General features: G+C 45.0%; 1 pseudogene; it reads right to left on the reverse strand.

The window, feature by feature from the left end:
* Nucleotides 1-19,166: 19,166 nt before the first annotated feature.
* LOC142288130 (U2 spliceosomal RNA) lies at nt 19,167-19,373 on the reverse strand (annotated as a pseudogene).
* Between the last annotated feature and the right edge of the window lie 6,010 nt (nt 19,374-25,383).

Genomic DNA, 25,383 nt, shown 5'->3' on the forward strand with positions numbered 1-25,383 from the left:
ACAGTTTACAGGACATAACTCAGGGCACCTAGACAGAAGGCAGAGGGACTACTTTCTATTTCTGGTGTAGAGCTTAGTACAATATATATATATTTATACTATTACATGGGACACATGTACCTTGTATTACCATTATTCGCTGTATATGAACCCCTTTTCTCCGGGCATTATTTGTCTATAGCATTTTTCACGAACCTGAGGCAACTGAGAACCCTTCAGTGAAGGAATTCCACTAACCCTCACAATACCTACCAGGGGCCTCCCTGCAGTAACTCAGGTAGTTGTACCCATTCTCTTTCCGCATTCTATGTGTTCTTCTTCTTTCTTCTTTTTTTTCTTTTTTCTTCTTTTTATTTCTATCATGTAGTTCAGGGGTTTATAGATATATGTCCTGCATCTCATATTTCCTTTAGTGGTGCTTCTTACCCATTCTCATATCATTTACCCTAGTATTTCATGATCCTGAGGCGACTGAGAACCCTTTAATAAAGGAATCCTTTTTCACCTGAATTGTCAAGTGATACTTACCAGTGACTATCACGTAATGTTACAGGTAGTTCCATTTTCTTCCTCTTCTTTCTCTCCTTTCTTCTTTGTCACACGGTCCATTGTGTTATAGCCCACGTGTCATGATAACACTTGTACCATCTTTTCATTTAGATTCCACCTACAATTATTTACCGATTCCAGTTCTGGAATAGGCTTTCATCATCTACTCACTAGAATTCTCAAGTTCATAAGGTACTGAGACATATACATGTTCACACCATTATAAAGAACAAAGTATAAACATTGAGGTTTTTCTCACACCCATGTTCCTGTGTTCTTTGATATGATATGTGTTCATTTCCTTCACTATATAGGATTGCAAGTTTTCCATTTGTACCTTAATGGCAATGACGCTATACAATTGAACACATATCATCCTGTTATCCATATAGGTGTGTATTTACCTGCTTGACTATTTTTGGTTGTTTGATCCAGAATGTTTCTCCAGATAGGTCATGTGGAAATTTTCTTTCCTCAGTACAAATGTTTTCACTATGGCTTTGGAAAATTTTTTTGTATGTGCATCATGGTCATTTGACCCATTGTACTCTCAAGTAGCAATATATTGTACTGTTATGTTGTACTATGTACTAATTACGTGTTTATATGGTTTTGTAACCCTTTATGATCTTAGATAACTTTATCCTTGATAAAGACCTAAAAACAAGCTCGAAACGTTGGATGAATTATCCTTTTGCACAAATAAAGAATTTTCAGCATTCTAAGAGTTCTTTTCTTACGTTATTGATCACTATAGTGTGCCAGAGCTATTTCTATTGAATTGACTCTTATTTTTTCTGAGCACCTGCTATATACACAGTGAGCCAGACATATTCAATTTTCATTCAGAAGGCAGAGGGAAGCCTTAGCAGCTGAGCCTATATCTTGGCTTGTGAGCATTAGAACAGGCCGGCGATTACAGGGTAACATGAAAAATGTCCAGCTTGCATTATGACTAGAACATGACAATATCCTTTTAAGTACTAACCTATGATGCGTTCCTAAGCAGTTGATGTTATATGTTCTACATTTCATTTTCTGCATACTTTACAAGTAGTAGAATTTGCTTTGATATAGGCAACTGGATTTTCATTTTTTTTCTGTTTATCAGTAGGACTTCAAAATAACAAAGGTGATCGCCTCCCGTTGCCTGGGAACCGTCCAGGCACAAGAGGGCTATGTGTCACCAGAAGGCGCACACACTCCCTCAAGGCCGGCAGACGTGCAATCCCAGGCACCTTCCAGTACCGACCAAGGTAGCGTCCTCCGAAACTACACTTGATCTTAGCCAAAAGGCCGAGAAGCTATAACCCGAATTGGTTACGGCCTTGAGTGGCACCCTGGCCTATACCGGACACATCTTAGGGAGAGGGAGACAAACCCACGCCTACAGAAGACATTTTGTCACCCAAGCCAAACCCTTGAAAAGGCTGTTTTGCAGAGCAAAAACAAGGAGAATGGTGCTTTTTGCAGCCGCCGCCCACTGCAATGAATCTGAATAACTCCTCCTTTTGGGCACAAGCACCTCCCCTCCCCCTTGCAGTCTTTCCAATTCATGATACAAAAAGACGGACGGACAGGACAGGACAGGACCATCTGCCTGACTTTCCGTCACTGCCACCCTTTGCCATCCTTGCCCGTAGAAAGCCCTTTCATCATCCCCAAACCCTAATCTTTTCCCTTCCCTTCCCAGCTGCGTCTCACTCCCTTTCATTAGGAAGTGAGCGCAGCCTTTTCTCCGTTCTGCACATGCGCGACGTTAAACACAAATGCGCAGGCGTGCGTTCCATTAGCCTCACTGCATTCCACTCCCATACAGGAAGTGGGCACAGCTATTACTACGGTCGCACATAAAAGAACCCACGGCCACCACTGCACATAGCTGACTCCACCACAGGACACCCACTTCTACACCAACGCAGGTAAGACAGGATCGGCACCTCTATGCTCCCGTTACAATCAGGCTCAGTCACCATGTGATAACGCTCTCAACTCTTTAGTTGCAGGCTCCCCTTGCTTCACCTCCACTGGCTGTGCTGCCATTTCCTCTCCCACCTGGAAGGTATACTTTATTCCACTATTTTCCTGTTTCTCTCTTCCCCCTTTTCCCATAACCTACTTTTATCTGCATTTGTGGGGTATCTATATGCTATTTACATCATAGTTTTATTCATTAATATGGAAGGGAAGAGTGCCCATGAGAGTGTTGAACTGCGGAGAGCAAAAGATTAAGCTGCTCCGATTTGCCACCATTGATAAGCTGTTCTCAGTAGATACACATGCTATCCAAACAGCAGCATCCACCATTGCTTCAGCCCACCCATTCAGTGACAGCTCACCAAGTCAGCCAGAGGAGTGGTGTAAGGAATTACACGTAGGCACTGACTCCACACCTTCACATCACAAGAAGGGGGTCTACAGGCTAGTGCAAGAATACGAGCAAGTCTTCAGCAAACATCCGCTAGACTTTTGAAAAATAAAAGGGGTCAAACACTACATCCCCACAAGTGCACACCCACCCATCAAAGAGAGATATAAGCCAAATCTACCTGCACATTACCAGTGTACCAAGGACATGTTGAGCAACATGAAGGAGGCTGGGGTTATCCGTGACAGTTGTAGCCTCTGGGCAGCTCCGTTGGTCCTGTTAAAGAAGAAGGACAGCACCACTCCCCTGTATTGAGGAATAGCTAGCTGCATTGACAACTGCAAATTATTTTTCTACCCTTGATCTCACTAGTCACTATTGGCAAGTGTCCGTTGCTGAGGCAGACCGGGAGAAGACCGCCTTTGCCACCCCGATGGGTCTCTGCGAGTTCAAAAGCATGCCCTTCGAGCTGTGCAATTTGCCAGGAACCTTCCAGAGGCTGATGGAATGCTGCTTGGGACACCGAAACTTTGAAACGGTACTGCTATACCTTTATGATGTTATTGTTTATTCTAACGCAAACAAGATTTTAGGGTGTATAAAAAGGGAGATTAGATCCGATGATCCCAACGTATTGTTACCCCTCTATAAATCACTTGTAAGGCCACATCTGGAATATGGGGTAAAGTCCTGAGCAGGTTGATAACCATTGGTTTGAGCATGGTAGGGTGTAGTACGCATCTTCCTGCATCGGTAAAAGCTGCAGAAGTCCTTGAAGATTTCCGCTTCAAAGGCAGTGCCTTGATCTGTGAGGACTCTCTCTGAGTAGCCATGAGGTCTGCATAAGTGTGCTTGGAAGACCTTCGCTGCAGTATGGGCCATTAGATCTTTGACTTGTACCACAACCATAAATCTCGAGTAGTTGTCTACCATCGTAAGTGCATACGTGAGCTCACCTCGATATTCTGCAACAAAACTCCCTTTTTCGATTTCAGTTTCAGCAAACACTCCTCTTCCTGTAGAAAATATTTATCATTACCTAAGACAGTCATTCTAATGCATGACAATATTAAGGCAATTTAGTTAAAACTTGTTTTAACTCACCTTTAAGGGGATTGATGTATTTCATGGTCAATCCAGGTTTGTCAGTGATGGCACTGACATAATGTATGGCGTCTTTTTCGGGCGTTATCCTTTGCCTTTTCATTGTGAAAATCCAGTTGCCTATATCAAAGCAAATTCTACTACTTGGAAAGTATGCAGAAAATGAAATGTAGAACATATAACATCAACTGCTTAGGAACGCATCATAGGTTAGTACTTAAAAGGATATTGTCATGTTCTAGTCATAATGCAAGCTGGACATTTTTCATGTTACCCTGTAATCGCCGGCCTGTTCTAATGCTCACAAGCCAAGATATAGGCTCAGCTGCTAAGGCTTCCCTCTGCCTTCTGAATGAAAATTGAATATGTCTGGCTCACTGTGTATATAGCAGGTGCTCAGAAAAAATAAGAGTCAATTCAATAGAAATAGCTCTGGCACACTATAGTGATCAATAACGTAAGAAAAGAACTCTTAGAATGCTGAAAATTCTTTATTTGTGCAAAAGGATAATTCATCCAACGTTTCGAGCTTGTTTTTAGGTCTTTATCAAGGATAAAGTTATCTAAGATCATAAAGGGTTACAAAACCATATAAACACGTAATTAGTACATAGTACAACATAACAGTACAATATATTGCTACTTGAGAGTACAATGGGTCAAATGACCATGATGCACATACAAAAAAATTTTCCAAAGCCATAGTGAAAACATTTGTACTGAGGAAAGAAAATTTCCACATGACCTATCTGGAGAAACATTCTGGATCAAACAACCAAAAATAGTCAAGCAGGTAAATACACACCTATATGGATAACAGGATGATATGTGTTCAATTGTATAGCGTCATTGCCATTAAGGTACAAATGGAAAACTTGCAATCCTATATAGTGAAGGAAATGAACACATATCATATCAAAGAACACAGGAACATGGGTGTGAGAAAAACCTCAATGTTTATACTTTGTTCTTTATAATGGTGTGAACATGTATATGTCTCAGTACCTTATGAACTTGAGAATTCTAGTGAGTAGATGATGAAAGCCTATTCCAGAACTGGAATCGGTAAATAATTGTAGGTGGAATCTAAAGGAAAAGATGGTACAAGTGTTATCATGACACGTGGGCTATAACACAATGGACCGTGTGACAAAGAAGAAAGGAGAGAAAGAAGAGGAAGAAAATGGAACTACCTGTAACATTACGTGATAGTCACTGGTAAGTATCACTTGACAATTCAGGTGAAAAAGGATTCCTTTATTAAAGGGTTCTCAGTTGCCTCAGGATCATGAAATACTAGGGTAAATGATATGAGAATGGGTAAGAAGCACCACTAAAGGAAATATGAGATGCAGGACATATATCTATAAACCCCTGAACTACATGATAGAAATAAAAAGAAGAAAAAAGAAAAAAAAGAAGAAAGAAGAAGAACACATAGAATGCGGAAAGAGAATGGGTACAACTACCTGAGTTACTGCAGGGAGGCCCCTGGTAGGTATTGTGAGGGTTAGTGGAATTCCTTCACTGAAGGGTTCTCAGTTGCCTCAGGTTCGTGAAAAATGCTATAGACAAATAATGCCTGGAGAAAAGGGGTTCATATACAGCGAATAATGGTAATACAAGGTACATGTGTCCCATGTAATAGTATAAATATATATATATTGTACTAAGCTCTACACCAGAAATAGAAAGTAGTCCCTCTGCCTTCTGTCTAGGTGCCCTGAGTTATGTCCTGTAAACTGTCACAGTGACCTAGACACACATGTGTAGTAGGGGAATATCCCTGCTGAGATGCCAGTGCTAGAGCACTCGTTTGCTGTGGAGTTGAACGCTATGTGAGCAGTTCTTACCTTCAATGAGCAGAAGTCTCTTTTTTCAGATTTCAATATCTCTGTGGGTATCTGGCAGAAATATGGAATACTCTTTACTGCTAAGACCCTGTACACCACTCCCACTAAAGGGGGCTTTACACGCTGCGACATCGCTAATGCGGAGTCGTTGGGGTCACGGAATTTGTGACGCACATCCGGCCGCATTAGCGATGTTGCTGCGTGTGATACCGATGAGCGATTTTGCATCGTTGCAAAAACGTGCAAAATCGCTCATCGGTGACATGGGTCTCCATTCTCGATTATCGTTACTGCAGCAGTAACGATGTAGTTCGTCGCTCCTGCGGTAGCACACATCGCTCCGTGTGACACCGCAGAAACGAGGAACCTCTCCTTACCTGCCTCCCAGCCGCTATGAGGAAGGAAGGAGGTGGGCGGGATGTTCCGGCCACTCATCTCCGCCCCTCCGCTGCTATTGGGCGGTCGCTCAGTGACGTCGCTGTGACGCCGCACGGACCGCCCCCTTAGAAAGGAGGCGGTTCGCCGGACACAGCGACGTCGCCGGGCAGGTAAGTATGTGTGACGGGTCTGGTCGGTGTTGTGCGGCATGGGCAGCGATTTGCCCGTGTCGCGCAACAGATGGGGGCGGGTACCCACACTAGCGATATCGGGACCGATATCGCAGTGTGTAAAGTAGCCTTTAGTCACATGACCAAGACTGTATCTGTGTCCCTACAACACACTTGAGACAAATGTGTGTGTGAGCCTGCATTGTGGGGTATATATAATATATTATAGAGCTGGGAAGGATCATTCTAAGCAGTGAGCTGTTCCAGTATTTGTAGGAAAATACCCAGTAGAAGCATCAAACACAGCACCAATACCTCCCATCAGTATTCCACCACAGTGCCATGTAACCCATGCCCTACACTCCCATCTACACCAATACTATACAGGCACAAACTAGTATATCTGACTAAAAGCCCCCAAAATATGAAGAACGGCCTATAGTTGAGTGTGGATATAAAATCTATGTGAGCAGAGCTAGAATAGAAATCACTGATCGCATTGAAGTCATTCTGACCATAAATCACCATGATATCAAGGTGAGGAGTTGTGTGTTACTGCTGGGAGGAAAGGGTTAACAGTGGAATATTAAGGTGCATTTCTGTGTGCAGTGTTACTAGTCAATGTAACAATTCAGTATGAGCTGCTCTTGGTGCCGGGGGAGGGAGATGCTCTCCTGAGCAAGATAGATGGGGAATGAACATGATATCTATATAGTGTAAGGCAGGGGGTCTCAAACCAGGTGATCATGTCTGATCAACTGGTTACATTATGTCTGATTACCTTGTCTAACAGTTTTTTCTCCCCTTTCTTTACCTTCCAGGTTCCCATAGTCACGTGAAATATCCCTGTTGCACTTGATTACGGCTCACTATTCACTATAGGATGTCTTATATCTAACATCACACTCTCACCCATCAGCACTCTATAGGTTTGTATAAGGTATGCGCTTACACATCCGGTCCTCCATAGGTATTTCCACTTATGTAACACTATCCCTATGATCACTCATAACTCATACCCTTGTAGTCAATTACAGCCTCCTCTCTCCCCCCCTCCCCTTCTCCCTTTCCATCTATAATTTTGCCAGTACAATATTAGTTTACATTAGGCACACACTCACATATTCCTTTCCTTAGTGATTTATTGTAATTCACATTCACATACAATTCTCTATGCCTGCCCCATTACTACATTCATACCTACTTGACCCTATCCTGATACCCCTTGTCTCACCTTGTTGGTCCCTACACCTGTTATCATGTCCTTTCCTGTGTCTGTCTTGTCACACAACACATTTTAGCATATAATTTGTGCTCCTTATTACCTGTCCTGCCTATTAGAATTATGTCCATTATGTCCATGCATGGCCCAATGAATCAAGTCTGTACTTCATATTCATGGTTTAAGCCTTTGGGTTCCAATGTGCCCAGAGTATATATCCAGAAAGATTCCCTTTCTTTGAGCTTCCTAATTTCTATTGCCTCCTCTGCGTATGGCTTGGACATGTTCGATGACTTGGAATGTTAATTGGATCACTGTGTGATTATGCGTCACAAAATGGTGTGGGACTGGTAATAGAATCTGCTTACAATGTATTGTTGACTTGTGTTTAGCTCAAAGAAAGAGAATCTTTCTGGATATGTACTCTGGGCACATTAGAACCCAAGGTGCTTAAACCGTGAATATGAAGTAAAGACTTGATTCATTTGGGCCGTGCACCATGTCACCAAGTGTCCAATTGCATTGTCCAATGGGCTCACAATGTTATGCGTTTTTCATTGGATGGATAATCGAAGCCATGTTTTTTTCCTCTTCTGTTGGGTTTGTTGTGTGAGTAGCCTATAGGATTAAGTTGGTTACCGCAGGCAGTGGATTTAACTTCCTGTCTTTGGTCCAGTGGTAGATGGATTGTCTGGTCTATGAGCTGTTATTGGTTTGAATGCAGGTGAATGCCCATGGGCTGCTTATGACTGTGTAAAATAGTATTGATTCATGATGGACTACATGTAGATATCTTCAGTCTTTCTATCCACATCATTTAAATGAACATTATCCATGCAGCTTGAAATCCATCCAATAAGAGAAGCAACCTTGTACAACCAATCTGATAAGGGCACAGTATATCCTAAGGGAAGGTTATGGCGGATGCAGGAAGATGCGCACTACACCCTACCATGCTCAAACCAATGGTTATCAACCTGTTCAGGACTTTACCCCATATTCCAGATGTGGCCTTACAAGTGATTTATAGAGGGTTAACAATACGTTGGGATCACCGGATCTAATCTCCCTTTTTATACACCCTAAAATCTTGTTTGCTTTAGAATAAACAATAACATCATAAAGGTATAAGATGACGCCATTATTAGCGTCACCATACCGCTACTCTGCCTTCTAAAACGGTCTCTGCTCAAAACCAAACATGATGCATTGCAGGCGGAGCGCGATGAGTTGCAGCAAGAAACAGTAGTGGGTGTGGGTGATAACACACAGCCCAGCCTCGTCTCATCACAACGTGCAGTGGAGGACTATGACGAGGAGGAGGATGAAGACATGGAGCAAATCTCCGGCCAAATTGAGGATATGACATGCACACCAGTCATATCCTCGGTTCAGCGTGGCTGGCCAGAGGACAGGGTAGATGAGGAGGAGGAGGAGGAGGAGGAGGAGGACAGCATGTTCAGTCAACGTGTTGGTCAGGCTACTGAAGTCCTGGCTGTTAAGAGTCTGGCGCACATGGCTGACTTTATGGTAAGCTGCCTGTCTCGTGACCCTCGCGTTAAGAACATCTTGGCCGACAATCATTACTGGTTGGTAACACTGTTAGACCCACGCTACAAGGAGAACTTTATGTCTCTTATTCCCGAGGCGGAGAGGTCAACCAAAATGCAGCAGTTCCGGAAGGCCATAGTCACAGAAGTAGGCAAAGCATTCCCCTCACAAAACGCTAGCGGCATAGGTCAGGAATCAGTGGACAACCAAGGCGTACAGCCGAGAGAGGCACAAGTCCAATCCGCCAGAGGTAGGGGAACAGTCTTTAAGATGTGGGACAGTTTTCTCAGCCCCTCACGTACCACAGCCCCTGAGGTGCGGGGTAGTGCCACAAGAAATCCTAAGTTTGCCCAGATGCTCAAGGAGTACCTTGCAGATCGAACAACTGTACTCCGACATTCCTCTGTGCCTTACAATTATTGGGTATCCAAGGTGGACACGTGGCATGAATTGGCTCTCTACGCCTTGGAAGTCCTGGCCTGCCCTGCCGCTAGCGTTTTGTCAGAGCGTGTTTTTAGTGCCGCAGGTGGAATCATTACAGATAAACGCACCCGCCTGTCAACTGAAAATGCTGACAGGCTGACTCTGATCAAGATGAACAAGGGTTGGATTGGGCCAGACTTCACCACACCACCAGCAAATGAGAGCGGAATTTAAAGTTTGTAACGGGAATTTGCCATGTACCTCCAGTCACCCATGGGTACACACTTCTGGACTTTGGATAATCGCTGGACTGCTCCTCCTTCTCCTCATGCGCCACCATGATGACCGTTACAAGAGTTAGGCCTTTGTTTCAGGTATACCCCCAGTGGTAATTTTTTTCGCCCATTCTTTGCAGAATGGACATTACAACGACAGGAGACCCGCTCCTTTGCAATGGGAACAATGTTTTGAGGCCCTCATGCACGTCTCTATGCAGGGACAACGTGGAGCCTCCCAATTTTTGGCTGCCCTGCCAAAGGGCTATACTATAATACACCCACTTCCTGACAATGGACACTTAATGTTTTGAGGCCCTCATGCACGTCCCTATCCAGGGACAACGTGGAGCCTCCCAATTTTTGGCTGCCCTGCCAAAGGGCTATACTACAAAAGACCCACTTCCTGACAATGGACACTTAATGTTTTGAGGCCCTCATGCACGTCTCTATCCAGGGACAACGTGGAGCCTCCCAATTTTTGGCTGCCCTGCCTAAGGGCTATACTATAATACACCCACTTCCTGACAATGGACACTTAATGTTTTGAGGCCCTCATGCACGTCTCTATCCAGGGACAACGTGGAGCCTCCCAATTTTTGGCTGCCCTGCCAAAGGGCTATACTACAAAAGACCCACTTCCTGACAATGGACACTTAATGTTTTGAGGCCCTCATGCACGTCTCTATCCAGGGACAACGTGGAGCCTCCCAATTTTTGGCTGCCCTGCCTAAGGGCTATACTATAATACACCCACTTCCTGACAATGGACACTTAATGTTTTGAGGCCCTCATGCACGTCTCTATCCAGGGACAACGTGGAGCCTCCCAAATTTTGGCTGCCCTGCCAAAGGGCTATACTATAATACACCCACTTCCTGACAATGGACACTTAATGTTTTGAGGCCCTCATGCACGTCTCTATCCAGGGACAACGTGGAGCCTCCCAATTTTTGGCTGCCCTGCCAAAGGGCTATACTACAAAAGACCCACTTCCTTCCAATGGGCACTTCAGGTTTACAGGCCCTCATGCACGTCTCTATCCAGGGACAACGTGGAGCCTCCCAATTTTTGGCTGCCCTGCCTAAGGGCTATACTATAATACACCCACTTCCTGACAATGGACACTTAATGTTTTGAGGCCCTCATGCATGTCTCTATCCAGGGACAACGTGGAGCCTCCCAATTTTTGGCTGCCCTGCCAAAGGGCTATACTACAAAAGACCCACTTCCTTCCAATGGGCACTTCAGGTTTACAGGCCCTCATGCACGTCTCTATCCAGGGACAACGTGGAGCCTCCCAATTTTTGGCTGCCCTGCCAAAGGGCTATACTACAAAAGACCCACTTCCTTCCAATGGGCACTTCAGGTTTACAGGCCCTCATGCACGTCTCTATCCAGGGACAACGTAGAGCCTCCCAATTTTTGGCTGCCCTGCCTAAGGGCTATACTATAATACACCCACTTCCTGACACTGGACACTTAATGTTTTGAGGCCCTCATGCACGTCTCTATCCAGGGACAACGTGGAGCCTCCCAATTTTTGGCTGCCCTGCCTAAGGGCTATACTACAATAGACCCACTTCCTTACAATGGGCACTTCAGGTTTACAGGCCATCATGCACGTCTGTATGCAGGGGCATTGGTGAACCTCACAATTTTGGACTGCCCTGGCAAAGGAAAATACTACAAAGACTCAGTTCCTCAAAATGGGCACATTAGACTCAGAGGCCTTTATGTACGTCTCTTCTCAGGGACATCGGAGTGCCACACAATGTTTTACGTAAAATCTTTCATGTATTGATCTCAAAAAGTAACATACATTAGCTCTATCTCACTATTGGGTATGTGCCCTTAACATTTCCGCTATGAAAAATCATTTTGGTGTCATTTTGGAAGGTTTTCTGGTGAGTCCGTAAAAATGGCGTAAAACGTGGACAAAATTATTCACAGCTGTGACTTTTGAGTGATAAATGCTTCAAGGGGTCTTCCCCATGCTGTTGCCATGTCATTTGAGCACTCTTCGGAGACTTTTGTGCCATTTTTAGGGTTTCTACATGCTGCCGGTGGTCATTTCACAAAAATACTCGGGTCTCCCATAGGATAACATTGGGCTCGGTGCTCGGGCCGAGTACACGAGTATCTTGGGAGGCTCGGCCCGAGCTTCGAGCACCCGAGCTTTTTAGTACTCGCTCATCACTACTAATAAACCTAAAAAATAAAAATAAATTGAATAAAAATCATGAATGTTGTGTTATAACAGGAAATTCGGTGTAAGAATGAATATCCGGGATGAGAGTTCAGCGAATGAGTTATAGAAATTGTTACAAAAAGGAGTGTGTACGGTTTATGCGTAAATTTTCAGAATGCGTACATGAAAATTATATGTATGTGAGAATGTCCCCCATGCTTTGTAAAAAGTTATTTATGAAAATGTAAATAAAATATATAAAAATGCCTAATTATTTATAATTTATGAGAAAGATATATATGTATGGAAGAATGTTATAAGGTGTCCAAGAACCATAAAGAAAAAGGGTGCATATATAATGTTAGAGGTCTAGAGTTCCACCAGGCTATATCACCCCTAAAGAAATAGAAAGAAGACCTTACTACCTGTGTACCCCAAAAAAAGCTATATTTCTTAGCCAGGATTATGGTGGAGATATGCACAAGTGAAATAAGAATATAAAGTAATACAATAAGATTATAAAACCAATATGTGTGCATTCATGCACCACCCGGTACGCTACCCTTGCCAAATTGTTCACTCTAGATCCCCACACGATCCATGAAGCCGTTCCCCCGGTCACACCGCCTGCTGCCGGTTCCCACTCATCCCTGGGGGAGTTAGGCGAGTGGTATCGAGAGCTACATGTCGGCACTGATGATACCCCCATACACCACAAGGAAGGGGTATACCGGGTGGTACAGGAGTATGAGCGGGTTTTTAGCAAGCACCCTCTAGATTTTGGGCAGATTAAAGGGGTTCAACACCACATCCCTACCGGTACACACTCCCCTATTAAAGAGAGATACAGGCCTATTCCCCCTGCGCACTACCAATGCGCCAAAGACATGTTGAGGAACATGAAGGAGGCAGAGGTTATTAGGGACAGCTGTAGTCCCTGGGCCGCTCCGTTGGTGCTGGTTAAGAAGAAGGATGGCACCATGCGGATGTGTGTGGATTACCGGAAGATTAACCAGATAACGCATAAGGATGCTTACCCTCTGCCCCGCATCAAAGAGTCCCTGGCCTCGCTGAGAACCGCTAACTACTTCTCCACCCTTGACCTCACCAGCGGGTACTGGCAGGTGGCCGTGGCACCGGAAGACCGAGAGAAGACTGCCTATGGGACCGTTTTGCTGTACTTGGATGATGTGATTGTGTACTCACAGACGTATGAAGCCCACCTGGAGCACCTAGCCGAGGTGTTCGCGTCCCTTGCCAAGTATGGGATGAAGTTGAAGCCCTCAAAGTGTCATCTGCTGAAACCCAGAGTGCAGTACCTAGGACATGTGGTTGGTGCGGAAGGTGTCGCCCCCAACCCCGAGAAGATCACCGCCATCCAAGACTGGCCGAGACCGACCACAGTGAGGGAAGTGAGGCAGTTTCTGGGCCTGGTGGGATATTACCGTCGCTTCATTAAGGGGTACACAAAGATGGCTGCCCCCATGCAAGACCTCCTCGTAGGACAGACCAAGGGTGGTAGATCCCTAGTAGCCCCATTGGTGTGGGAAGAAAAGCATGAGGAATCCTTCCGCCAGCTGAGAACAGCCCTGACCGGAGAGGAAATCCTAGCGTACCCTGACTACAGCCGCCCATTCATCCTCTACACCGACGCCAGCAATGTGGGCTTGGGGGCTGTTCTATCCCAGGTCCAAGACAGAAGGGAAAAGGTAATAGCTTATGCTAGCCGAAAACTCCGACCGACTGAGAGGAACCCTGAGAACTACATCTCCTTCAAGCTTGAGCTCTTGGCACTGGTGTGGGCTATCACCGAGCGTTTCCGCCATTACCTGGCAGCAGCCAAGTTCACCGCGTACACAGACAATAACCTGCTGACCCATCTAGATACGGCCAAGCTGGGCGCGTTGGAGCAGCGGTGGGTGACCAGGTTAGCCAACTACGATTTCACCATCAAGTACCGGGCCGGCCGTACCAACGTCAATGCCAATGCACTCTCCCGGATGCCCCACCTGTCGGAAGAGGGGCCAGAGGATGATGACCTCGAAGAGATCGAGTTGCCTGCATTTCACCGGCCATTCACTGAGAAGGTGCACGTCTACCAACAACGGGTGAACCTGGATCCGCTGCCCCGACAGGACTGGCAGGAAGCTCAGGACCAGGCACCTGCTGTCCGCCTGGTCAAGACTCTAGTGGAACAGGGTTCTGCTGGGATAGACCCTGCTGCCCCTGCCGAAGCCCAACGTCTGTGGCAAGAACGGACCCGGCTATACCTACACCAGGGGAAGTTGTATCGCGAGCTGATTAATCCAAAGACTCACGAGAAGATCCGCCAGCTGGTGATTCCCCAGGCTAAAGTGCCCACCGTCCTGCAAGCATACCATGATGGTGCAGTGCACTTCGGGTGGAAGAAGCTAGAGATGTTGTTAAGAGAGCGGTTCTATTGGAGTGGAATGCGGGAATCTGTGGAGGCCTGGTGCCGAGAATGTGGCCCTTGCGCATTGAGAAGGAAGGACGAGGCCAGCCAGAAGGCACCCCTACACCCGATCATTACACACCAACCGCTGGAGCTGGTTCCCCTTGACCATGTAAAGCTCACCCCCAGCCGAAGTGGGTACACCTACGCTCTGACCATCGTAGACCACTACTCGAGGTTCCTGGTGGTTGTCCCAGTTAAGGACTTAACCGGCCGCACCGCTGCTAAGGCTTTCCAGGCTTATTTCTGTTGACCGCATTGGTACCCGGAGAGGTATTCCAGGAATTCTGCCAGTTGTACGGCTGCAAGAAAATCCGGACCACGCCTTACCACGCCCAAACCAATGGCATTTGTGAAAAGATGAACCACTTGGTCCTGGGCCTCCTCAAGACGTTACCACTGGAAGAGCGGAACCTGTGGCTGGAGAAGCTACCTGACCTGGTCGATATGTACAACAACATCCCTTCCAGCTCTACGAAATGCACTCCAGCATACCTGATGAGAGCTCGTCCCGGCCGGCTACCAGTGGATCTGGAAATGGGCTTGGAAGCTTCAGAAGCACTCCTGTCGACAGCTGAATGGGACACTCGGCGGAGGACACAGTACCGACAGGTCCAGGAGTATGTTGAAAAGAACTTGTGCCGGAGTCGGGGACAACAGGAGCAGTGCTTCAACAAGAAGGCGCCTGCCGGTTCCTTCCAACCTGGGGATGTAGTGCTGAAGCGGAAAAGAAGGGCCCACAAGCTGGATGATCAATGGGAAAAAACCCCGTATGTAGTCCAGCCCACAGGATGGGAGAATGGGAAGGCCTACCAGATCAGCCGTGACCAGGGGGGGACTTTGGCCACGGTTTCCCGAGACCACCTGAAGAAGTGCCCACCAGCATTGAGAGTAGCGGATGAGGCTCCAGTTCCCAGTCCAGTGGAGAAGGAAAAAGAGGTAATCCACACCATGATGGGTGATTTTCCAGCAGACTGGCCTACACAGAACGGTGCGGTGATCCTTCCAGTGATACTGTTCCCACAACCCGTGGATGAAGAAATGATGGAAACGGTTAACCGCGAGCCAGTGCCCAGGGATGTACCTGTACCCAGCTCCCCTACGCCTCCGCCTGCCCCACATGATAGCAGGGAGGAGGAACTGACTGTTCCCTCTGCCCCACTGCCTGTCACCACTGACACCGGACCCCGAAGGTCCACTCGCTCCAACCTAGGTAGACCCCCACTTAGGTACAGGGAAACTACTCTTTAAAAGGGGGGGGCTTTATGTGTTGAGTGTACCAGTTTGAAAGTTTTAAATGATAAGTAAAGATGATCAACCTCTATAAATCACTTGCAAGGCTACATCTGGAATATGGGAACCAGTTTTGGGCTCCACATTTTAAAAAGGACATTCAGAAGTTAGAGTCAGTTCAAAGGTGGGCAACTAGACTACTACAAGGAATGGAAGGCCTCCCATACGATGACAAGTTGAAAAAGTTATTAAGTGATTATTGGCTGCAATGGGGCTTTCTGGCTGGTGCCAGCCTCTCTTCTTAGCACACAGGAACCACAATCCCTACACCATGCTTCAATGGATTCTCTCATCCCAGCCCAGTAAAACTACATATTTTACACAGTCATAAGCAGCCCATGGGCATTCACCTGCATTCAAACCAATAACAGCTCATAGACCAGACAATCCATCTACCACTGGACCAAAGACAGGAAGTTAAATCCACTGCCTGCGGTAACCAACTTAATCCTATAGGCTACTCACACAACAAACCCAACAGAAAGGAAAAAAACATGGCTTCGATTATCCATCCAATGAAAACGCATAACCATTGTGAGCCATTGGACAATGCAATTGGACACATGGTGACATGGTGCACGGCCCAATGAATCAAGTCTTTACTTCATATTCACGGTTTAAGCCCTTGGGTTCTAATGTGCCCAGAGTACATATCCAGAAAGATTCTCTTTCTTTGAGCTAAACACAAGTCAACAATACATTGTAAGCAGATTCTATTACCAGTCCCACACCATTTTGTGACGCATAATCACACAGTGATCCAATTAAGATTCCAAGTCATCGAACATGTCCAAGCCATACGTAGAGGAGGCAATAGAATTAGGAAGCTCAAAGAAAGGGAATCTTTCTGGATATATACTCTGGGCACATTGGAACCCAAAGGCTTAAACCATGAATATGAAGTACAGACTTGATTCATTGGGCCATGCATGGACATAATGGACATAATTCTAATAGGCAGGACAGGTAATAAGGAGCACAAGGGATATGCTAAAATGTGTTGTGTGACAAGACAGACACAGGAAAGGAGATGATAACAGGTGTAGGGACCAACAAGGTGAGACAAGGGGTATCAGGATAGGGTCAAGTAGGTATGAATGTAGTAATGGGGCAGGCATAGAGAATTGTATGCGAATGTGAATTACAATAAGTCACTAAGGAAAGGAATATGTGAGTGTGTGCCTAATGTAAACTAATATTGTACTGGCAAAATTATAGATGGAAAGGGAGAAGGGGAGAGGGGAGAGAGGAGGCTGTAATTGACTACAAGGGTATGAGTTATGAGTGATCATAGGGATAGTGCTACATAAGTGGAAATACCTATGGAGGACCGGATGTGTAAGCGCATACCTTATACAAACCTATAGAGTGCTGATGGGTGAGAGTGTGATGTTAGATATAAGACATCCTATAGTGAATAGTGAGCCGTAATCAAGTGCAACAGGGATATTTCACGTGACTATGGGAACCTGGAAGGTAAAGAAAGGGGAGAAAAAACTGTTAGACAAGGTAATCAGACAAACATGACAAATAAAAAACAAGGAAGAATGGAACTCCATACATACTGGAACCATATATAGTGTGAACACGAAAAAGAACCGGGCGTTAGAAAAAATGTGCACGGCCCAATGAATCAAGTCGGTTCTTCATATTCATGGTTTAAGCCCTTGGGTTCCAACGTGCCCAGAGTATATATCCAGAAAGATTCCCTTTCTTTGAGCTTCCTAATTCTATCGCCTCCTCTGCGTATGGCTGGGACATGTTCGATGACTTGGAATCTTAATTGGGCCACTGTGCGATTATGCGTCACAAAATGGTGTGGGACTGGTAATAGAATCTGCTTACAACGTATTGTTGACTTGTGCTTAGCACAAAGAAAGGGAATCTTTCTGGATATGTACTCTGGACACATTAGAACCCAAGGGCTTAAACCGTGAATATGAAGTACAGACTTGATTCATTGGGCCGTGCACCATGTCACCATGTGTGCAATTGCATTGTCCAATGGCTCACAATGGTTATGCGTTTTCATTGGATGGATAATCGAAGCAATGTTTTTTTCCTTTCTCTTGGGTTTGTTGTGTGAGTAGACTATAGGATTAAGTTAGTTACCGCAGGCAGTGGATTTAGCTTCCTGTCTTTGGTCCAGTGGTAGATTGATTGTTTGGTCTATGAGCTGTTATGGGTTTTAATCCAGGTGAATGCCCATGGGCTGCTTATAACTGTGTGAAATATGTAGTTTTACTGGGCTGGGATGAGAGAATCCATCGAAGCATGGTGTAGGGATTGTGGTTCCTGTGTGCTAAGAAGAAAGGCTGGCACCAGCCAGAAAGCCCCATTACAGCCAATAATCAACCGCTAGCCGCTGCAACTCGTTGCTCTAGATCATGTCAAACTCACACCAAGCAGGAATAGATACATTAGCCCACCATCCCACCCAAAGAGCAACTTCTGCTGCGCAGCTGGCTTTCTAGGCAGCAGCGCTATCGTGATGTCAGCGGGGGACATTGTGACAAGCCAGTGTTCCGTCACTTCATGTTGTGCACTGTTCAAACGGAAAATACATCAACAGGCAGACTACAGAAAAGCTTACTAACAAAGGTTAGAGAGGGGCTTTCTCAGAGGGCTTTTTACAGTTTGTCTATTCCCAATTAGCCATTTAAGTATGCTTAATGAAAGTACTAATTCTTTCATAGGCCGCCCATTCTTAGTATTTGACGTTCCTTATATTGCGGTATCAGGCTTCGCAGCAGGTTGCAAAACATTCATCACCCATGACTGTCCCCAATTGGGCTCAGAAGCTAAATGTCTATCATGACCTCTCTTTTTGAAAGTCCAAGAGCAAGCAAACTCTTCCTCCAGGAGAGGGAGCCAACAGATCACTAAAGACATCATCATTGCTCAAAGAAAACACCGAAAAACAATGGAAGCTTTAATTGGAGTGGAATCTGATAGACAGCACCTGATGCCAAGTCTGCATCTTCTAACACCTGCAGTCACTGCAGCAGCTGAATCCAATGTGTCCAAAAGGGATCTATTCTATTCAATTGCAAATGATCTAGATAAGACTGAGAATAAGATACTGCACGGGACATAGCAGAGTTGGTCAAGTTGAGTGGAGATGAGTTTGCTATTTGGCACAGCTTTTGCATCAATAAAGCAAGTAAAAGGTGTGAAAGATAAAAAAAAGGGTGAAAGTGTGAAAAGTGAATTGGCCAAATTGAGGTGCATATAAAGTTTTTGCTTTCTTTCAATTCACTAATGGGGCTCATTTGAATCAGGTGAATTGAGTTCTGCTTTTGGAAACTGGGTTAAGAAGGGGTGCACCGGTCCTGGAGGTACTGCAATACCAGGTCAATGCGTGGAGTGGACAGAGCAAGATTTTTTCCATCTCCTTGTTCTAAAAATCCATTTAATATATGGTCCCCAGAGAGGGGACGTATCAGATATTAAACTGATAAGAACAGATTTAATTTTTTTTTTTTTCTGTTTATCAGTAGGACTTCAAAATAACAAAGGTGATCGCCTCCCGTTGCCTGGGAACCGTCCAGGCACAAGAGGGCTATGTGTCACCAGAAGGCGCACACACTTCCTCAAGGCCGGCAGACGTGCAATCCCAGGCACCTTCCAGTACCGACCAAGGTAGCGTCCTCCGAAACTACACTTGATCTTAGCCAAAAGGCCGAGAAGCTATAACCCGAATTGGTTACGGCCTTGAGTGGCACCCTGGCCTATACCGGACACATCTTAGGGAGAGGGAGACAAACCCACGCCTACAGAAGACATTTTGTCACCCAAGCCAACCCTTGAAAAGGCTGTTTTGCAGAGCAAAAACAAGAAGAATGATGCTTTTTGCAGCCGCCGCCCACTGCAATTAATCTGAATAACTCCTCCTCCTCCAAGCACCTCCCCTCCCCCTTGCAGTCTTTCCAATTCATGATACAAAAAGACGGACGGACAGGACAGGACAGGACAGGCTGCCTGACTTTCCGTCACTGCCACCCTTTGCCATCCTTGCCCGTAGAAAGCCCTTTCATCATCCCCAAACCCTAATCTTTTCCCTTCCCTTCCCAGCTGCGTCTCACTCCCTTTCATTAGGAAGTGAGCGCAGCCTTTTCTCCGTTCTGCACATGCGCGACGTTAAACACAAATGCGCAGGCGTGCGTTCCATTAGCCTCACTGCATTCCACTCCCATACAGGAAGTGGGCGCAGCTATTACTACGGTCGCACATAAAAGAACCCACGGCCACCACTGCACACAGCTGACTCCACCACAGGACACCCACTTCTACACCAACGCAGGTAAGACAGGATCGGCACCTCTATGCTCCCGTTACAATCAGGCTCAGTCACCATGTGATAACGCTCTCAACTCTTTAGTTGCAGGCTCCCCTTGCTTCACCTCCACTGGCTGTGCTGCCATTTCCTCTCCCACCTGGAAGGTATACTTTATTCCACTATTTTCCTGTTTCTCTCTTCCCCCTTTTCCCATAACCTACTTTTATCTGCATTTGTGGGGTATCTATATGCTATTTACATCATAGTTTTATTCATTAATATGGAAGGGAAGAGTGCCCATGAGAGTGTTGAACTGCGGAGAGCAAGAGATTAAGCTGCTCCGATTTGCCACCATTGATAAGCTGTTCTCAGTAGATACACATGCTATCCAAACAGCAGCATCCACCATTGCTTCAGCCCACCCATTCAGTGACAGCTCACCAAGTCAGCCAGAGGAGTGGTGTAAGGAATTACACGTAGGCACTGACTCCACACCTTCACATCACAAGAAGGGGGTCTACAGGCTAGTGCAAGAATACGAGCAAGTCTTCAGCAAACATCCGCTAGACTTTTGAAGAATAAAAGGGGTCAAACACTACATCCCCACAAGTGCACACCCACCCATCAAAGAGAGATATAAGCCAAAACTACCTGCACATTACCAGTGTACCAAGGACATGTTGAGCAACATGAAGGAGGCTGGGGTTATCCGTGACAGTTGTAGCCTCTGGGCAGCTCCGTTGGTCCTGTTAAAGAAGAAGGACAGCACCACTCCCCTGTATTGAGGAATAGCTAGCTGCATTGAGAACTGCAAATTATTTTTCTACCCTTGATCTCACTAGTCGCTATTGGCAAGTGTCCGTTGCTGAGGCAGACCGGGAGAAGACCGCCTTTGCCACCCCGATGGGTCTCTGCGAGTTCAAAAGCATGCCCTTCGAGCTGTGCAATTTGCCAGGAACCTTCCAGAGGCTGATGGAATGCTGCTTGGGACACCGAAACTTTGAAACGGTACTGCTATACCTTTATGATGTTATTGTTTATTCTAAAGCAAACAAGATTTTAGGGTGTATAAAAAGGGAGATTAGATCCGGTGATCCCAACGTATTGTTAACCCTCTATAAATCACTTGTAAGGCCACATCTGGAATATGGGGTAAAGTCCTGAGCAGGTTGATAACCATTGGTTTGAGCATGGTAGGGTGTAGTGCGCATCTTCCTGCATCGGTAAAAGCTGCAGAAGTCCTTGAAGATTTCCGCTTCAAAGGCAGTGCCTTGATCTGTGAGGACTCTCTCTGAGTAGCCATGAGGTCTGCATAAGTGTGCTTGGAAGACCTTCGCTGCAGTATGGGCCATTAGATCTTTGACTTGTACCACAACCATAAATCTCGAGTAGTTGTCTACCATCGTAAGTGCATACGTGAGCTCGCCTCGATATTCTGCAACAAAACTCCCTTTTTCGATTTCAGTTTCAGCAAACACTCCTCTTCCTGTAGAAAATATTTATCATTACCTAAGACAGTCATTCTAATGCATGACAATATTAAGGCAATTTAGTTAAAACTTGTTTTAACTCACCTTTAAGGGGATTGATGTATTTCATGGTCAATCCAGGTTTGTCAGGGATGGCACTGACATAATGTATGGCGTCTTTTTCGGGCGTTATCCTTTGCCTTTTCATTGTGAAAATCCAGTTGCCTATATCAAAGCAAATTCTACTACTTGTAAAGTATGCAGAAAATGAAATGTAGAACATATAACATCAACTGCTTAGGAACGCATCATAGGTTAGTACTTAAAAGGATATTGTCATGTTCTAGTCATAATGCAAGCTGGACATTTTTCATGTTACCCTGTAATCGCCGGCCTGTTCTAATGCTCACAAGCCAAGATATAGGCTCAGCTGCTAAGGCTTCCCTCTGCCTTCTGAATGAAACTTGAATATGTCTGGCTCACTGTGTATATAGCAGGTGCTCAGAAAAAATAAGAGTCAATTCAATAGAAATAGCTCTGGCACACTATAGTGATCAATAACGTAAGAAAAGAACTCTTGGAATGCTGAAAATTCTTTATTTGTGCAAAAGGATAATTCATCCAACGTTTCGACCTTGTTTTTAGGTCTTTATCAAGGATAAAGTTATCTAAGATCATAAAGGGTTACAAAACCATATAAACACGTAATTAGTACATAGTACAACATAACAGTACAATATATTGCTACTTGAGAGTACAATGGGTCAAATAACCATGATGCACATACAAAAAATTTTTCCAAAGCCATAGTGAAAACATTTGTACTGAGGAAAGAAAATTTCCACATGACCTATCTGGAGAAACATTCTGGATCAAACAACCAAAAATAGTCAAGCAGGTAAATACACACCTATATGGATAACAGGATGATATGTGTTCAATTGTATAGCGTCATTGCCATTAAGGTACAAATGGAAAACTTGCAATCCTATATAGTGAAGGAAATGAACACATATCATATCAAAGAACACAGGAACATGGGTGTGAGAAAAACCTCAATGTTTATACTTTGTTCTTTATAATGGTGTGAACATGTATATGTCTCAGTACCTTATGCACTTGAGAATTCTAGTGAGTAGATGATGAAAGCCTATTTCAGAACTGGAATCGGTAAATAATTGTAGGTGGAATCTAAATGAAAAGATGGTACAAGTGTTATCATGACACGTGGGCTATAACACAATGGACCGTGTGACAAAGAAGAAAGGAGAGAAAGAAGAGGAAGAAAATGCAACTACCTGTAACATTACGTGATAGTCACTGGTAAGTATCACTTGACAATTCAAGTGAAAAAGGATTCCTTTATTAAAGGGTTCTCAGTCGCCTCAGGATCATGAAATACTAGGGTAAATGATATGAGAATGGGTAAGAAGCACCACTAAAGGAAATATGAGATGCAGGACATATATCTATAAACCCCTGAACTACATGATAGAAATAAAAAGAAGAAAAAAGAAAAAAAAGAAGAAAGAAGAAGAACACATAGAATGCGGAAAGAGAATGGGTACAACTACCTGAGTTACTGCAGGGAGGCCCCTGGTTGGTATTGTGAGGGTTAGTGGAATTCCTTCACTGAAGGGTTCTCAGTTGCCTCAGGTTCGTGAAAAATGCTATAGACAAATAATGCCCGGAGAAAAGGGGTTCATATACAGCGAATAATGGTAATACAAGGTACATGTGTCACATGTAATAGTATATATATATATATTGTACTAAGCTCTACACCAGAAATAGAAAGTAGTCCATCTGCCTTCTGTCTAGGTGCCCTGAGTTATGTCCTGTAAACTGTCACAGCGACCCAGACACACATGTGTAGTAGGGGAATATCCCTGCTGAGATGCCAGTGCTAGAGCACACGTTTGCTGTGGAGTTGAACGCTATGTGAGCAGTTCTTACCTTCAATGAGCAGAAGTCTCTTTTTTCAGATTTCAATATCTCTGTGGGTATCTGGCAGAAATATGGAATACTCTTTACTGCTAAGACCCTGTACACCACTCCCACTAAAGGGGGCTTTACACGCTGCGACATCGCTAATGCGGAGTCGTTGGGGTCACGGAATTTGTGACGCACATCCGGCCGCATTAGCGATGTTGCTGCGTGTGACACCGATGAGCGATTTTGCATCGTTGCAAAAACGTGCAAAATCGCTCATCGGTGACATGGGTCTCCATTCTCGATTATCGTTACTGCAGCAGTAACGATGTAGTTCGTCGCTCCTGCGGCAGCACACATTGCTCCGTGTGACACCACAGAAACGAGGAACCTCTCCTTACCTGCCTCAAAGCCGCTATGAGGAAGGAAGGAGGTGGGCGGGATGTTCCGGCCACTCATCTCCGCCCCTCCACTGCTATTGGGCGGTCGCTCAGTGACGTTGCTGTGACGCCGCACGAACCGCCCCCTTAGAAAGGAGGCGGTTCGCCGGTCACAGCGACGTCGCCGGGCAGGTAAGTATGTGTGACTGGTTCTGTTCGGTGTTGTGCAGCATGGGCAGCAATTTGCCCGTGTCGCGCAACAGATGGGGGCGGGTACCCACACTAGCGATATCAGGACCGATATCGCAGTGTGTAAAGTAGCCTTTAGTCACATGACCAAGACTGTATCTGTGTCCCTACAACACACTTGAGACAAATGTGTGTGTGAGCCTGCATTGTGGGGTATATATAATATATTATAGAGCTGGGAAGGATCATTCTAAGCAGTGAGCTGTTCCAGTATTTGTAGGAAAATACCCAGTAGAAGCCTCAAACACAGCACCAATACCTCCCATCAGTATCCCACCACAGTGCCATGTAACCCATGCCCTACACTCCCATCTACACCAATACTATACAGGCACAAACTAGTATATCTGACTAAAAACCCCCAAAATATGAAGAACGGCCTATAGTTGAGTGTGGATATAAAATCTATGTGAGCAGAGCTAGAATAGAAATCACTGATCGCATTGAAGTCATTCTGACCATAAATCACCATGATATCAAGGTGAGGAGTTGTGTGTTACTGCTGGGAGGAAAGGGTTAACAGTGGAATATTAAGGTGCATTTCTGTGTGCAGTGTTACTAGTCAATGTACAAATTGTCTCTCCAGTAAAGGAGACAAACTCTAGCACAGCGCCACCTATTGGAAGTAGCGATCCTAAAAGTCACAAGTGGATTTTCAACAATCCATTGCAATATGACTCAGGATATATAAGCCAGATCAGAATCCCAATTTGCAGACACGGTGTTTCGGGGTGCTTGCCCCTCGTCAGTGCAAAGTATGGGGGTGTCAATGTAGTCATTGTAACAATTCAGTATGAGCTGCTCTTGGTGCCGGGGGAGGGAGATGCTCTCCTGAGCAAGATAGATGGGGAATGAACATGATATCTATATAGTGTAAGGCAGGGGGTCTCAAACTCGGCTGGGTGTATGGGCCGCACAGAGGAAAAAAATAATGTGGGGGGCTGCATTCTTTGCAGGACAAAGTGACATTTTTATTGGTACCATATATATATTTTTTTTTCACACACCTTTGGATGACTGATTTTCAACATTTTTCACTTGTTTATTATAACAAATGTGCACATTCTTTGGTTAAATCTAAAAAAAAAAAATTGATGTTAAAAAAAAGTTATGCCTTATTTTGTTTTTTTTACAGTTTATCCCTTTCTTTTAACTAATAGTGTTACAATTATGACGCTAGCGTTTTGTGAAGGGAATGCTTTGCCTACTTCCGTGACTATGGCC

The sequence above is a fragment of the Anomaloglossus baeobatrachus genome, unplaced genomic scaffold, assembly GCF_048569485.1.
Source record: "Anomaloglossus baeobatrachus isolate aAnoBae1 unplaced genomic scaffold, aAnoBae1.hap1 Scaffold_788, whole genome shotgun sequence".
Lineage (NCBI taxonomy): Eukaryota > Metazoa > Chordata > Amphibia > Anura > Aromobatidae > Anomaloglossus > Anomaloglossus baeobatrachus.